Source organism: Pteronotus mesoamericanus, unplaced genomic scaffold, assembly GCF_021234165.1.
Source record: "Pteronotus mesoamericanus isolate MK-2021 breed Mesoamerican mustached bat unplaced genomic scaffold, CSHL_Meso_final contig_20, whole genome shotgun sequence".
Lineage (NCBI taxonomy): Eukaryota > Metazoa > Chordata > Mammalia > Chiroptera > Mormoopidae > Pteronotus > Pteronotus mesoamericanus.
Window position 1 is genome coordinate 21757604 of NW_026555085.1, and position 13471 is coordinate 21771074.

Here is a 13471-nt window from a genome sequence, read left to right on the forward strand (position 1 = left end):
GAAATGTCTCTTTTTTTCATATTACATGGCTAGATACTTTCTCAGGGTATCCCATAGGATTCCTACATTACCTTTTTCTTGAATGTTCTTTTTGATCGCATATCACTAAGAGATTTCCAACTGAGAAGTCTTGAGGTGATACACTGAATAAGTACTTAGTATTTTGTCTTTATGCCAAGGAACCAGCTGGTCAGCAGCACAAGCACACTACCAGCACTTCTTTGAAGAGCTTAGTTGCAGTGAAAGAATAATATCCTTAGATACTGTGGTTAGTGAGTGGCTTGTGTGGCCACCATTTGGCATTGCTGCACATTCATCTATTAAATGAATGCTAGGAATGTCAGTTTGACCTCTTACCTTGGTTGCCGGTAAATAGTAGAAATAAAATTTAAAGAATGTCCAAAAGAGCGACTTCAAGAAGTGGCTCTGACAGTCCTTTGCCTGTCCTCTTAATAAAGAATTAATAAAGAAAGCAGACTTGTTCGACTTTAGCACTTAATCAAATGTAACTGCAGACCATGGAAGTTAAGCTTTTTCTCTTGGGCACTAATAGTTTTTCTTTTCCTTAAACAGTAGGGTAATTCAGAAAATTTTCAAAATTAGGCCTTGTGTTTGTGGTTCTTCATCTGGATTAATATTAGAATTTAATATTAGTTCAGTTTGTGGAGCTAAAATGTGGTGATCAGCATGAGCTCTGTTTTGGTTTTGTAGAACTGTTTGTGAGTTGCTAGGGATTCTACTCAGTTTTTTCCATCTTGGTTTTCGCTTAACTGTTTTGGTCAGCCAGTAGGTCACAGTGTGACTTTAGTATGTGTGAGAAATTTAAATATGGGAGAAGATTTATTTTGAAGATGCAAGGCTGCTCTTATAATGGCTATAAACACTTGGAATACAAGCCTGTCTGGGTGGAAAGACACACTTCTAAAGTTACTCAATTGCGTAATTTTAATCTTAAATTGTGATTGTAGAAGTGTGAAAATATGTATTATAGCTTATGTATTTAGACTATATTAGAAAATGTTTGGGCGGTTAAGTTAAACCCTTCTCCACTATTAAACTCTACAGTGATCATTATATTTTTAAATGCCTTATATCTGGTTAGGGCCTAACAGTGACTTCTTAGTCTATGCAAAGACCGAGTTACATATTTAAATTGTTTGGAGTCTTGTGGGACCTCAGGAAGTATGCATCTGATGCTTGAATTATTTGTTTTGTTAGTGTTTGCTCTATTTTACTACTTGACCATGCTCTCCCTCGTCTTTTGGAATAGTACTTTTGCTATCCCTTGAAAGAGATTCTCCAAAATAAATATAGTAGCATCTTGATTACCGCTGCAGGGCTTAATCCATGCAGCAGTTTATGTTAGAATTGGAGTCTTGTGTAAAATATGTTGTATTAATCAGCCAGATTCCTCTCCTGCCTTTCAAGGTCTCTTGATAAATTCTTTACAACGGTTTGGTCATCTTCAGCATTATTGAGAAGAAGAGACAAGTCTTTTTCTTTCCATTTTACTTACGATTAGTATGCACTAAAAGTGTCATTAAATGTTGACTTAGAAAATTATGGGCCACTCTTGAATGGTCGTAATCTGGTAGCTCAGATTAATTTTGTAAGTACTGTCAGTGAATGAGTGCCTCCATTTCTTGCTTGCTATCCAGAAAGAGCAAACCTTGGCTAGGGGTATTAATTTATTACTTTAGAACATGAAAAACATTAACTAATAGGCAGTCCAAGGTATTTTGTTTATCCAACTGTTACCTAGATCTTTTTTTTTTTTTAAGCTGAGCCTGTTACTTCAGAAGAACTTAAGAGTGTTGATCCAGATGTTGATGTATTTCCTATGAAAATTCAGAAGTAGTCTTCCTAACACAGTTTCTCTGAATAATCCATTCGTATTTGATGTCTCAGAGGAATCTTACTGGTGTGGCAGGACTAACCATGAAACCATCTAATTGACTTTTTCCTCCCCTGAAGGAGCATAACAGATGCAGTTTATGACAAGGGATATTTATTATCCTTTCATAGCATTTTTATGCCTCATTTATTATGATTCACTTTCTCCCTCAAATATATTTTAACTTCTGATCCACCTGTCTTGTGTCATCAACTCCTGGATGTCCCTTGAAAGTAAGAACTGCATCTTGTTTGAACATGTTTTCCTCCACTTTAAAACGCTGCATATAGTAGGGAGATACAGACACATGCACACACGTGCACACAGGCACACACAAAATGGTTGTTACTGCTTTTAGCTTTGGTAAATTGTATTGAATCCAAGACAAAAAGCCCACTAAACAAATTTTATTCTATTTGAGTCACATATTGCTTTCCTGAGTATAATATATGACAAATTTAACCTTATTGAAAATTCTGTGTCAAAATATAAGATCACTTTAATAATAAACTTGAGTATCTGTCTGATTTCTTGTTGGAAGGACTTTTTCTTTTTGTGTGTAAGCTGTTTTCCCTCCATCCTTCAAGTTTTGCTTGAAGATACAGTTGGTTAAAGTTTGAAGGAAAAACATCTCTTTAATGAGATAAATAAAATCTGGTTCTCCATGGTACAAAAACACAATGAAATAATCTTCAGTCGTTAGGCTTAAGTTCTTTTTTTCTCACCAGACTTGCCTTTTTGAAAGAAGACCTTTCCCTAAAATTCCTATTACATTTTTAAAAGCAAAATAGGGATTATACTGTATATGCAGTTTAACATTTTTTCATAACCCTAGAACATATGTATATGTCATATTATTAAATATTCTCTAGGAATATGATTTTTAATGGCTGTATAATAGTTTATTGCTTGAACTTACCATCCTGTGTTTAATCCTTTTTTGTTGTTGTTGTTAGTGTTTCAGGTTGATATCTTTCTTTTCACTTTGTCAGATTTGACCCTTCCTTCCCTGGGGCTAAGTGAATCCTGCTCTATCTAAGTCTTGTAGTTCTCCATCTGTGTCCTCAGCCTACCTGTGTCCATGGCTTGTTACCCACATTCAGGTCCTCAGTCAAATAATGCTGTCCTGATCCATCTTACTTTTAATAAAAGCTTCTCTTCTCCAAACCATTGTAAAGACCACTACTGGCCTTATTCACTCTTCTAATCATAGCACAATAAATCAGTCATTCCTGATTTGATGGTTTTCAAAGTGATTCACCCCTGAGATATTTTCATTTTGGGGGCTGGTGGTATTCTCGGGGCAATAATATCTTTGTTAGGGTTTATTAATGATGACAGCTTGATAATGAGTGAAAGTACCTTGAAAATGTGAAAATAATATTAGCCAATGAGAGAGAGTAAAATTATTTATTAGTGGAAGCCAGGAGACAGAAAAATTTGAAAGGGAAATATTTCAAGGACAGTAAATTGTATATATCTTCATTTTAAATGCTCAAGTGTATGTGCTAACTTCAGTGGAAACTAATTTGCTTCTCTGAAATTTGATTTATTTGTGACTTTTTAGAGCCATGTAAGGAAAAGAGTCAGTACCCCCTTCTTGGTTACATAAGGAAAGGGTACCTGTGCCACTGAATTAGGAATGGATTAAAAAGTCATATTTTAGAACAGGAGACTTTTTCCTGTGATCTGTTTTACTTTTTTATGTCTTACTGGTAAATAAGTAGTTAAGGAAATGCATTTCTGCCTGCTTCACATTTTAGAAGTGGTTAGTTTTATTGAGGGCTTGAACCTTTTATCTCATTTTCCATGTTGTGTTACCTGGCCCATGCAGCAGTGTGTGGATATAAGCTTTCTACTCTGTGAATCAGTGTTTCCAATTCTTAGGTATTTGTAACTCTCTTGTATTCTATTCTGTGTCTCTCTGGAAATAAAAATTTGGCTAGCCACTTGAATGGACAGTATAAGTAGTCTTTTTTGAATTTTACCACAACTGCCCTGCTGCTGTGTGATATCTTCTCTTTTGCCTCCAAAAATAGACCAAGGCTTTTTTTTTCTCCCCTTTATATGCCTTTTTGCTATAAACTTATATCAGATTTTTGTCAACTGCTTTCTGTGTCTGTTTCAGACTTCCCTTTGCCTTAAGGCCTTATCTGGAGTTAGGTTTCCATGCCCATGATCCTCTAGGAGAGAGATTTTCAACCTTTTTCATTGCATGGCACACATAAACTAATTACTAAAATCCTATGGCACACCGAAAAAGTATATTTTTTGCCAACCTTACAGGAAAAAAATTAGGTATGATTTTGATACATTCACACCGGATGGCTATTGCTGTGTTGGTTGTTCTAATTTATTTTATTTGACAATCTAAGGGAAAAGAGGTGAGTGCCCTTGACTAAATAGTCAGGTGTTGCATGTTTTAAAAAGTCTTGCAGCATTTCAGTTGAAAATCACTGGAAGTTGATTCATTCCCTTCTCTGTGTCTTTTCATGTTTGCTCTCTGCTTGGGTGGAATTGGCAACAACACTGCGTGTGTGCTCTTACATGAATGTTTCAGTAGCTCACTTTTCTTTCCTTCTCAACTCACTAATCAAGATAAAATACATCATTAACATGATTTTAGCAGTTACTCTTTTTCTAGCTTAATTCTCCCTTTCTGCACGACTTTGTTTTTACTTCTCTTTTTAGACTATAGTTTCACAATGTATTTTGTTTCCCAGATAGGTACCTGAAAATGTGTTACTGTGACCCTCCAAACAGTTGTGCTTTTGGAATTTTCTTTAAAGAATTTTGTTAACTAAAACCAGTGTCAGGAATTCCACTAAGTGTTGCTGAATCTCAGTTTTTTCCCCACCTATTAATTGGAGGGAAAAAAACTTTACCTCATTGGTGCATATAGGGATTCAATTAAATAAAAATATTCCATATTCCTACCTTAGTCTTTTATTACCAAAAGGGATTCCTTCTTCATTAGGTGTCTACCAATTCTGTGATTTGACATCTTTGAGATATAATTCACATACCATACAGTTCACCCATATTAAGTGTGTAATTCAGTGGTTTTTAGTATATCAGAAGAATTGTGCAGCCATTACCACAATCAATTTTAGAACAGTTTCATCATACCAAAAGAAACACCATACCCAGTAGCAGTCATTCCCCATTTCCTAGGCAACCACTAATCTGCTTTCTGTAATTTTGAGCATTTTAACCCCATACTTAATATATTGTGTACTAGTAGGATTTTCTTTTTTCTTAAAAGAAAAGGTATATTGAAGGTATTTTCAAATGCAGTCCTATAATTTTTGGAAGTAAAAAGAGCCCGTTGGTCATTTAATGTTTATTTTTTTTCTTTACACAGGGAAACGAGTGGAGAAGTCAAGTGATTCTCTCAGGGACATTCCCATTGCACACTTCTTTACCAAAGCATGCTAAAAAAATGTCTTAGTAACACTTATTTCATCAGTACTTTTTACTTTTCATTGTTTGCTAAAACCTTTCAAATTCAAATTCTGGATGTGAGATATTTGAATTCTCTCTATTAACCAGTCGATTAGTCCACTATTCAGTGAAGATTTCTTGGGCTTTTCCCTCTATCTGTAACCTTCTCATATACCAAAAAGCATACCTGACCCAAAGTTTATTTGGTTTATTATTATATTTTCTGTTAAAATTTCCTTTAGAAAGGTCATTATTCTGTGACCAACCATAGAATTTCCTAGGACACTCTATCTGATTTTGTGGTAAACAGTTAACCTGCCAGGTTTTTCCCATCCCATGTCTCTTTCAATGTGGTTGCTGCTGCTTCTACCTACCAGTAGAGACCAGTTTTCTACTTCCCTGAATGTGGTAGAAATAAGGTGATGCAGATTTCCAGGCCTAGGCCCTAATGATCCTTGCAGCCTCTTCCTTTGCCCCTTTGAATACTCCTCAGAGGGCAGCATCTGGGGAGGCTACTCAATTATCATTAGGGAGAGGACAAGAGGCCTTGTGGAGAACAGAGGAGCGCCAGCTGACAGCTGGCACTAATTGCCAGGCCATAAATAAGAGTGAGGCCAGGGTGGATCTTTCAGCCCTTCTCTCCCTCTATTTGTATGTAGTTGCATGAGTGAGCTCCGGTAACAGCAGCAGAGGAATTCCCCAGCCAATCCACAGAAATGTGAGAAATAAAATATACATATCTTTTTGAGTTACTCAGTTTGGGACAGTTTGTATTGCATCAAAAGCTAACTGATATAGGGTTGGCCAAAAAGTTCATTTAGTTTTTTCCATATGATGGCTCCAGGAGTGCTTAGTTGTCTTTAACTTCGTTTGAAACAGTTTTGAAAGATTGTATTGTGACAGCTGTCATATCAGTGTGCATTAAAAAAACATCAAAATTGGTGAATTTTCGTGCAGCCATTTTAATTTTGAGGATGGAAGAAAGTATGCAACACTTTTGGCATAGTCTTTAGTATTTTGAGAAAGGTAAAAACACAACTGAAACACATAAAAAAAGGATTTGTGAGTTAATGGAGAAGGTGCTGTGACTACTCCAATGTGTCAAAAGTGGTTTGTGAAACTTCTTGGTACTATTGACATTTTGACCAAATGAAACTTTGCCGTGGGGCTGTCTTATGCACGAAGATGTTTAGCAGCGCCCCTGACCTCTACCCACTGGAAGCCAATAGCAGGAGATAGCCGACATACTCAAATATCCAAATCGATAAAGCTGTTGGTGAAAATGAAACGTGTCTTTTATTTTACAGAAAAAACTAAATGGACTTTTTGGCCAACCCAATATATGTAGATATCAGCATTGCGGCAGTGTTGAGATGATTAAAGAATGCAATCCATGGAAAGTACTTAGTTCACTGCAGTTAAAGAATGTGATCTGTGTAAAGTCTTTAGTTCACTGCCAAGCATAGAAAAATCCCTCAATAAAGGTTGACGGCTATATCATCATAATGGCAATATCACTATCATTATTGTTATTGTTTTAGTTATGGCCACTTCTCCTCCAGGTACCGTATCATGCAGGTGTTTTCACTGTAATTAACTGATAGATTAAAGCAGTGATTTTCAACCTTTTCATGTTATGGCACACATAACTAATTACTGAAATTCCGTGGCACACCAAAAATACTTTTTCTGCAGATCTGACAAAAAATAGGTATAATTTTGATTCACTCATACCGGACAGCTATTGTTGTGTTGGCTCTTGTCATTTTTTATTTGACAATCTAAGGGAAAAGAGGTCAGTGCCCTGACTAAATAGTCAGGTATTAATTTTAAAGAAATTCTTGCAGCACACCAGTGCGCCTGCTGTGCCACACGGGTTGAAAATTGCTGAATTAAAGAATTTGACTTCTGGTGCAAATTGTCTGGTATTTTCCTTCCTGTTCAGTAAGGAGTTTTTAAAATGTTTCTGATTGTGTAGCAAAATACATATATAGAAAAGTGCATAAGGTGTAAGTGTAGAGCTTATAATAAATTGTTAAATGAACGCCTGTAACTACTGCTCAGGCTAAGAAATTGAACACTGCCAGGGCTCCGAAAGCTCATTGCATGCCCTTTCTGATCTCAGTGTCTCCTCTCACACCTAGATTCTCTATTATCATTAACCCGATTTTCTAGTAATCACTTTTTTGCTTTCCTTTATAGGTTTTTCCACTTCTGTGCATATCTTTAAGAAAAATTGTTTAGTTTTGGTGATTTTTCCCAACATTATGTAGTGGAATAATGCATGTATTCTTTTCTATCTGGCGTCATTTGCTGAATATTATTTCTAAAATTCCTGCATATTATAATTATCAGTAAGTTTTCATTTTCATTACTGCTTAGAATTTCTTTCTTTTTAAAAAGATTTATTTATTTTCAGAGGGGAAGGAAAAAGGAAAGAGAGGGAGAGAAACATCAATGTGTGGTTGTCTCTCGCACGCCCCCACTGGGGATCTGGCCTGTGCCCTGACTGGGAATCAAACCTGGGACCTTTTGGTTCGCAGGCTGGCGCTCAGTCCACTGAGCCACACCAGCCAGGGCTGCTGTTTAAAATTTCATTGTTGATAATATCTCTCTATCAGATCTATTAATGGGGATTTGGGTTATTTACAGCTTTGGTTTATTACTAATTTATCAAGCACCTTCTTGTATGTATTCTGAGATAATGTGAGAGGTTTTTTTTTTTTTAAGTATATACGTAAGATTGCTGCGTAATGAAGTCAGACTCACTTTTTATGTCTTACAGAAAAGAACATTGCCAAATGATAAATACTGTAAAAAGTGTTAAGGTTACCTCCCAATTGGTTGACCATATCTTTACCAAGAGGGTTGCCCAAAAGTGCAGTTCAGGTCACTGGGGACAGGAGTAGGACTGTGATGAGAGTTACTTAGGATGGAAAGGGATCAACATTTAGTTGAAGGGTGAGAACTATTCCTGAAGGGAAATCTGTGAGTATATTTGGTGTCATTTATAGCTTTGAGTCAGTTTTCAGAAGTTTACTAACATTGTTTACACTGTTGTCCTCTCGGTGAATCTGCCACAGTGGTTTATGTTTTCTCTGCATTATGGAGGAGACATTTGGGCAATTGAGGGAACAATGAACTGTTCCTGAGCCATATGGTAATAAAAAAGTAAAAAGCTCTTGTAGGACAGATTTCCCTGTGCCCCTTTCTATGAAGAAGGGAGGTATTAACACTGTATCAAGAGAGAAGGAAAAAGAATCTTGTTAAAAATGGAGATTGGGAAAAAGAAACAGTTTGTTCGGCCAAATTAAAGGCTCTACATCGGCTACAAACAATGTGGCTATAAGAAGACTGTGGTGTGGCCTAACAAGCCAAGGCAATTTGGGTTTCTTTGCATGTAATTGTACAAAATGTGCTCTTTGGGGGCCAGTGTGCTGTAATCAAACGTGGTATAGTTGAAGAATGGTGTCTGTGTGTTCCATCACATGATCACTCTGTGCTGAGGCACTGTGCCAAGACAGCTACATGAATTTTTCTTCGTGTGCCCTGCCTGTCTAATCTCAAAAGAAAGCAGAAGGGCTTATAGCTCGCGGTGTGTGTGTGTTAGCTTGCGGGGCGCGCGCGTGCGTGTGTGTGTGTGCATGTGTCCCGTGTGCGTGCGTGTGCGTGTGTGTGTGTGTGTGTGTGTGTGTCCCGTCCCCCTATCTGAGAAAGTTGAAAACTTGAAGATTAAGTCTTAGTGGCATTGTGTCAATCTTATAAGAGAATAGTTATTTTAAAGCATTTGGATACTAAATTCAGATCCCATCAGGGTAATGAGGGAAGGATTGAGGAATTACTATTTTCATTTGGCGATCCTGCATATAGGGTTGTTTTTACATCTCATGTGTGCTTTCCAAGTACTTTAGAATAAAGTAGTATTTGTGACAAGCTCTATTTAAGGATGCTTTTAACATGCAGAACAAAAATTAAATTTGCTTGCTGTTATGATTTCTCTCGGATATGGGGATTTGTAGACTGTTGTTTCCATAGACCTAAAACTAACTTATTAGTCACTGTAGATGTAAGTACTTTATTGACCTGATTTCTTGTATAATTTCTGAATGGTCCCTGAATGTATGTATGGAATTGGTGGTTTTTGTGCTGCTGCTATTATGCCTTTCCTGGAAAACAAAGTGAGCTTTTCATGCTTGGGTAAACACATTGAGGCATTATGAAACTGTCAGACTCTTTGAGCGATTGGCATAAGGTTAATTATTCAAATACGTGGCTCTTTTGAATGACTTTTGTGTCAGCTAATGCTTTAGCACAACCAGCATAGGCACATTTCAATACCTTTCCTTAAGAAATTAAATCTCAACTGTATGATTAAGGAAATCCAAAGGATTAGTCCTTTTGTGAGCAGTTTAATTATAATATACAGCTAATTGGTAGCATTCATCTTCAAAGATTCATAGTTCATTTTAAAATATCTTTTAAAATAAAAATTTAAGTTGTTCATACATTTTCCTTATCATGTAGCATAACTTTTTTCCCTGTGTTTTCTTCCTGTTTGTCAACATGCACACATACTTTTTTATATAGTGTACTTGCAATTTTGTTTCCTTTAAAAATTATATTTGCATTGTAAATCTTTTTCAAGTTCTGTGGTCTTTATAGTAACAACTTTTATTGCTTGCTCAATACCAAATTATTAACATGCTAGTCATTTCCCTTATTTGACTTGTATGTATTCCATTTTTTTTTACTGATAATATGAAGACATATCATGCATTGTAGCTTGTTTTTCTTACTTTCAGTTATATTAGAAGGACAATGTTCAGAAGTATCATTATGTCAGTGGACTTGAAAAATTATGTTTTATGGATCGCCCAGTTGCTTTCCAGAAGATGGTACCCTTAACAGACTGATGGTTGCCCGAAACGGGGGTGCGGGTTGGAGGACTTGGTGGAAAAGGTGAAGGATTTGAGAAGTACAGATATAGGTAGCTACGAAATAGTTATGGGAATGTAAAGTATGGCATAAGGAATATAGTCTGTAATATGTAATAACTATATATGGTGCCAAGTGGGTACTGGAAATAATCAGGGGGAGCACTTTGTAAAGTGTATGATTGTCTAACCACTATCCTTGTACACCAGAAACTGATACAAAATAATATTGAATGTAAATGGTAATTTAAAAATTAAGAAAGTAAAGAAAACACTAGAAAAACACCAAAAAACTCTCACAAAAGATGGTGCTTTCTTTTTGATCACAGGAGTATGTAATTCCTTTTACTAAATAAATAAATTAAATTAAAAAATAACATAAAAAATAAGTATCCTCCAAAATTACTGTCACCTTAGTAGAGACTCTTTCCTGTGTAAATTCAGTTTCTATTTTTAGCAAAGTAATAGATACAAATAATTTTTAAAAACCCACCAAGCTATGAATGTGACAGCGAAGAACAGTAGCCTCTTACCTCCCCATCTCCACTCCAGTTCCTGGCTTTGAGAACCCTGATCTCCCAACTGTTTCCAATGATATTTGCCTCAGCTTGCTAGATGGCTTGCTTTTGCAGTTTGACTATTTTTTCCCCACACTTTAAGTTTTCTGTTGATTCCCTTCTCTGGAAGATGAGACTTTAGCACGTAGTTTCCTTCCCATTCTTTCAATATTGACATGAAATAAATTTTGGTTTTACCAATATATATATAGATAGTAAAATATAATGAGGGTTAGTATTATTCACACCAAATCTTATATTTATATTAGGATTATTATCTTATATTTTATATATCTTTCTGGAAATTGGTAACTCCTTTCTTTTTCCTCCCTTTGTTTTCTCTATTCCTGTTTCTAATAAGTCACCAAATAAATCATCTCACTACTTCCAAACAAATCAGATAATTCATCAGATGTGGTTTTTTTTTTTTTATTTTTATGTTCAAAACTTTGTTCTGGGAGCCTCCATATTTTCTCCACTGTGGACTGGTTGCTATTAGGGCCTGCTTGCTTGGCTGACATCTTGGAATTTCCTTTGTTAGTTTAAACTGGGCATTTCCTTCGTCTCTGTCTGTTTTGTTGATTGTCTGATTTTGCCTGATTCCTGGGTCTCAGATCTTACTCCTTTAAATTTACTTCCACATTTTGGTGGATTCTTGAGAAAGGTATAAGGAAGATGTTTAATTTTAGAGACAGGCATATCTGAAAATGTCTTTATTCTGTCATCATATTTGATTGGTAGTTTAGGTGACTATGCAGTTCTAGGTTAGGGATTTTTTTTTTTTTTTTTTTTTAAATTCTGAAGGCATCGCTCCATTGCCTTCTTAGTTTCATGGTTGCTGTTGAGTCCAGTGCCATTCTGACTCCCAAATCTTTCCTATGATTCCCCGCCTCACATCCCTTCGTCTCTGAAAACTGAGAATCTTCTTCTTTCTGGAGTTCTGAAACTCTACAATATTTCTTGGTACCTCTTTTCATTCATTTCATTGGCCATGTCGTGGGTTCTTTCAAATAGGAAATTGCATGTTCTGCAGTCCTGTGTGGTTTCTGTCTTTGGATACCTTAGTTGAATATAGTATCTTTTAGACTAATCCTCTGATTTTCATGTTTTATTTTTTTCTCTCCCATTTCTTCATCTCAGTGTCTTTTTGTTAACTTTAATTTTCACTTTTACTGGAATCCTGTATTGATGCTACAATAATTTTTAATTTCTAAGAGCTTATTTATTCCTGTTTTTTTTTTTAAATAGCATTATGTTGCTTCATCTCTTTATTTCTCTGAGGATATTAATTATATTTTTGGTTGGTGAAATTTTTTATGCTCCTTGCATCATCTTTAATTCTTCTGAGGTGTGTGCACTTGCACACTTTCTTTTTTGCATGTTAGGGACCTTCCTCACATGTCTGGAGAAATGTGGCTCTTTTTAAATGAGAGATGCAGGCACTTAAAGGGAAAAAAGAGATCACTGGAAACTCTGTGTACATGGGTGAGGCTTATAACATGGTGCATCTCTATAGTATAATCTGCATCTATCAGACCTCGTGTCTGCGAGCCTGGCTGTGGTGAAAGGCAGGCGGGATTTCACTGAGCAGGCTTTGACTTAGTCTCTCTGTCTTACTCTTTATACTCCCCCCTGCCCTGAGCTGTGCTTAAAGTCAGCTCTTCCAGAACAGAAATTTCCAGTCTCCTGCCTTAGTATGAATGGTAGAGGAGAGAAGATGGGGGCCTAACTATTCTTCACATATATATATTTTCAACCAGTTCCTTTTCCTTCAGAGGTACCCGGACCTAATTTCTTATTGTCTACTCCACAGGCTTAAATTTCAGCTTTGTTTCTTTTTTTAGTTACCATTTGTTCATTTTTTTCTAGCTTCAAGGATTTTGTTGCATATCTAGTTTGTATTCTCCCCTCTTACTTTTATTTGTATATTTATGAGTTTATTCCATATTTTTATGCCTGTATAAATTATTTTAGTGTCACTTTTGTACAGTTTTTAAAGAGTGTGGGGGAGAAAAGGAATGTGCTCACTTGCCATGGTTAATGGAAATATTAGTGTGGGCTCTTATTTAGATTGGTCAAAATAATTTTTTCTCCATGACCCATTTGTGGGATATCTGTATATTTTATGATACACAGTAATTCCTTTTAAAAATGTCTTTTAAATTTTTTATTCTAATTTTTGCATATATTTATTTAACATTGCAGATTTTATAAAATTCTCATTGGGGGTGGAGGGGAGAGAGAGAGAGAGAAACATTGATGTGAGAGAAAAACATCTATTGGTTGTCTCCTGCATAAGCCCTGACTAGGGACTGAACCCACAACTAGGGTGTGCCCTGATCAGGAATTGGTGTATGGAATGATGCAACCAACTGAGCCACACTAGCCAGAGCAACGTTGCAGATTTATTGGGTTGGCCAAAAAGTCCGTATGATTTCTTTCTGTAAAATGAAAGACACATTGTTCTTTTTCACCAATAACTTTATTGATTTGGGTATGTCAGCTATCTCCCACATGGTATAACGTTTTTTGTTCTCAATTAATGTCTCAGTTTGATTGCTGTCAACTTCAACTGGTTTACCCAACCACAGACCATCATCCAGTGAGAAATCTCCGGCACGAAACTTAGCAAACCACTTCTG

The 13471-nt window shown here is 36.1% G+C and overlaps 1 protein-coding gene across 1 annotated transcript in view; it reads left to right on the top strand.

The window, feature by feature from the left end:
• LRRC1 (leucine rich repeat containing 1) overlaps nt 1-13471 on the top strand; it is a 133486-nt gene that overhangs the window by 35659 nt on the left and 84356 nt on the right. The gene's annotated exons all lie outside the window — the stretch shown is intronic.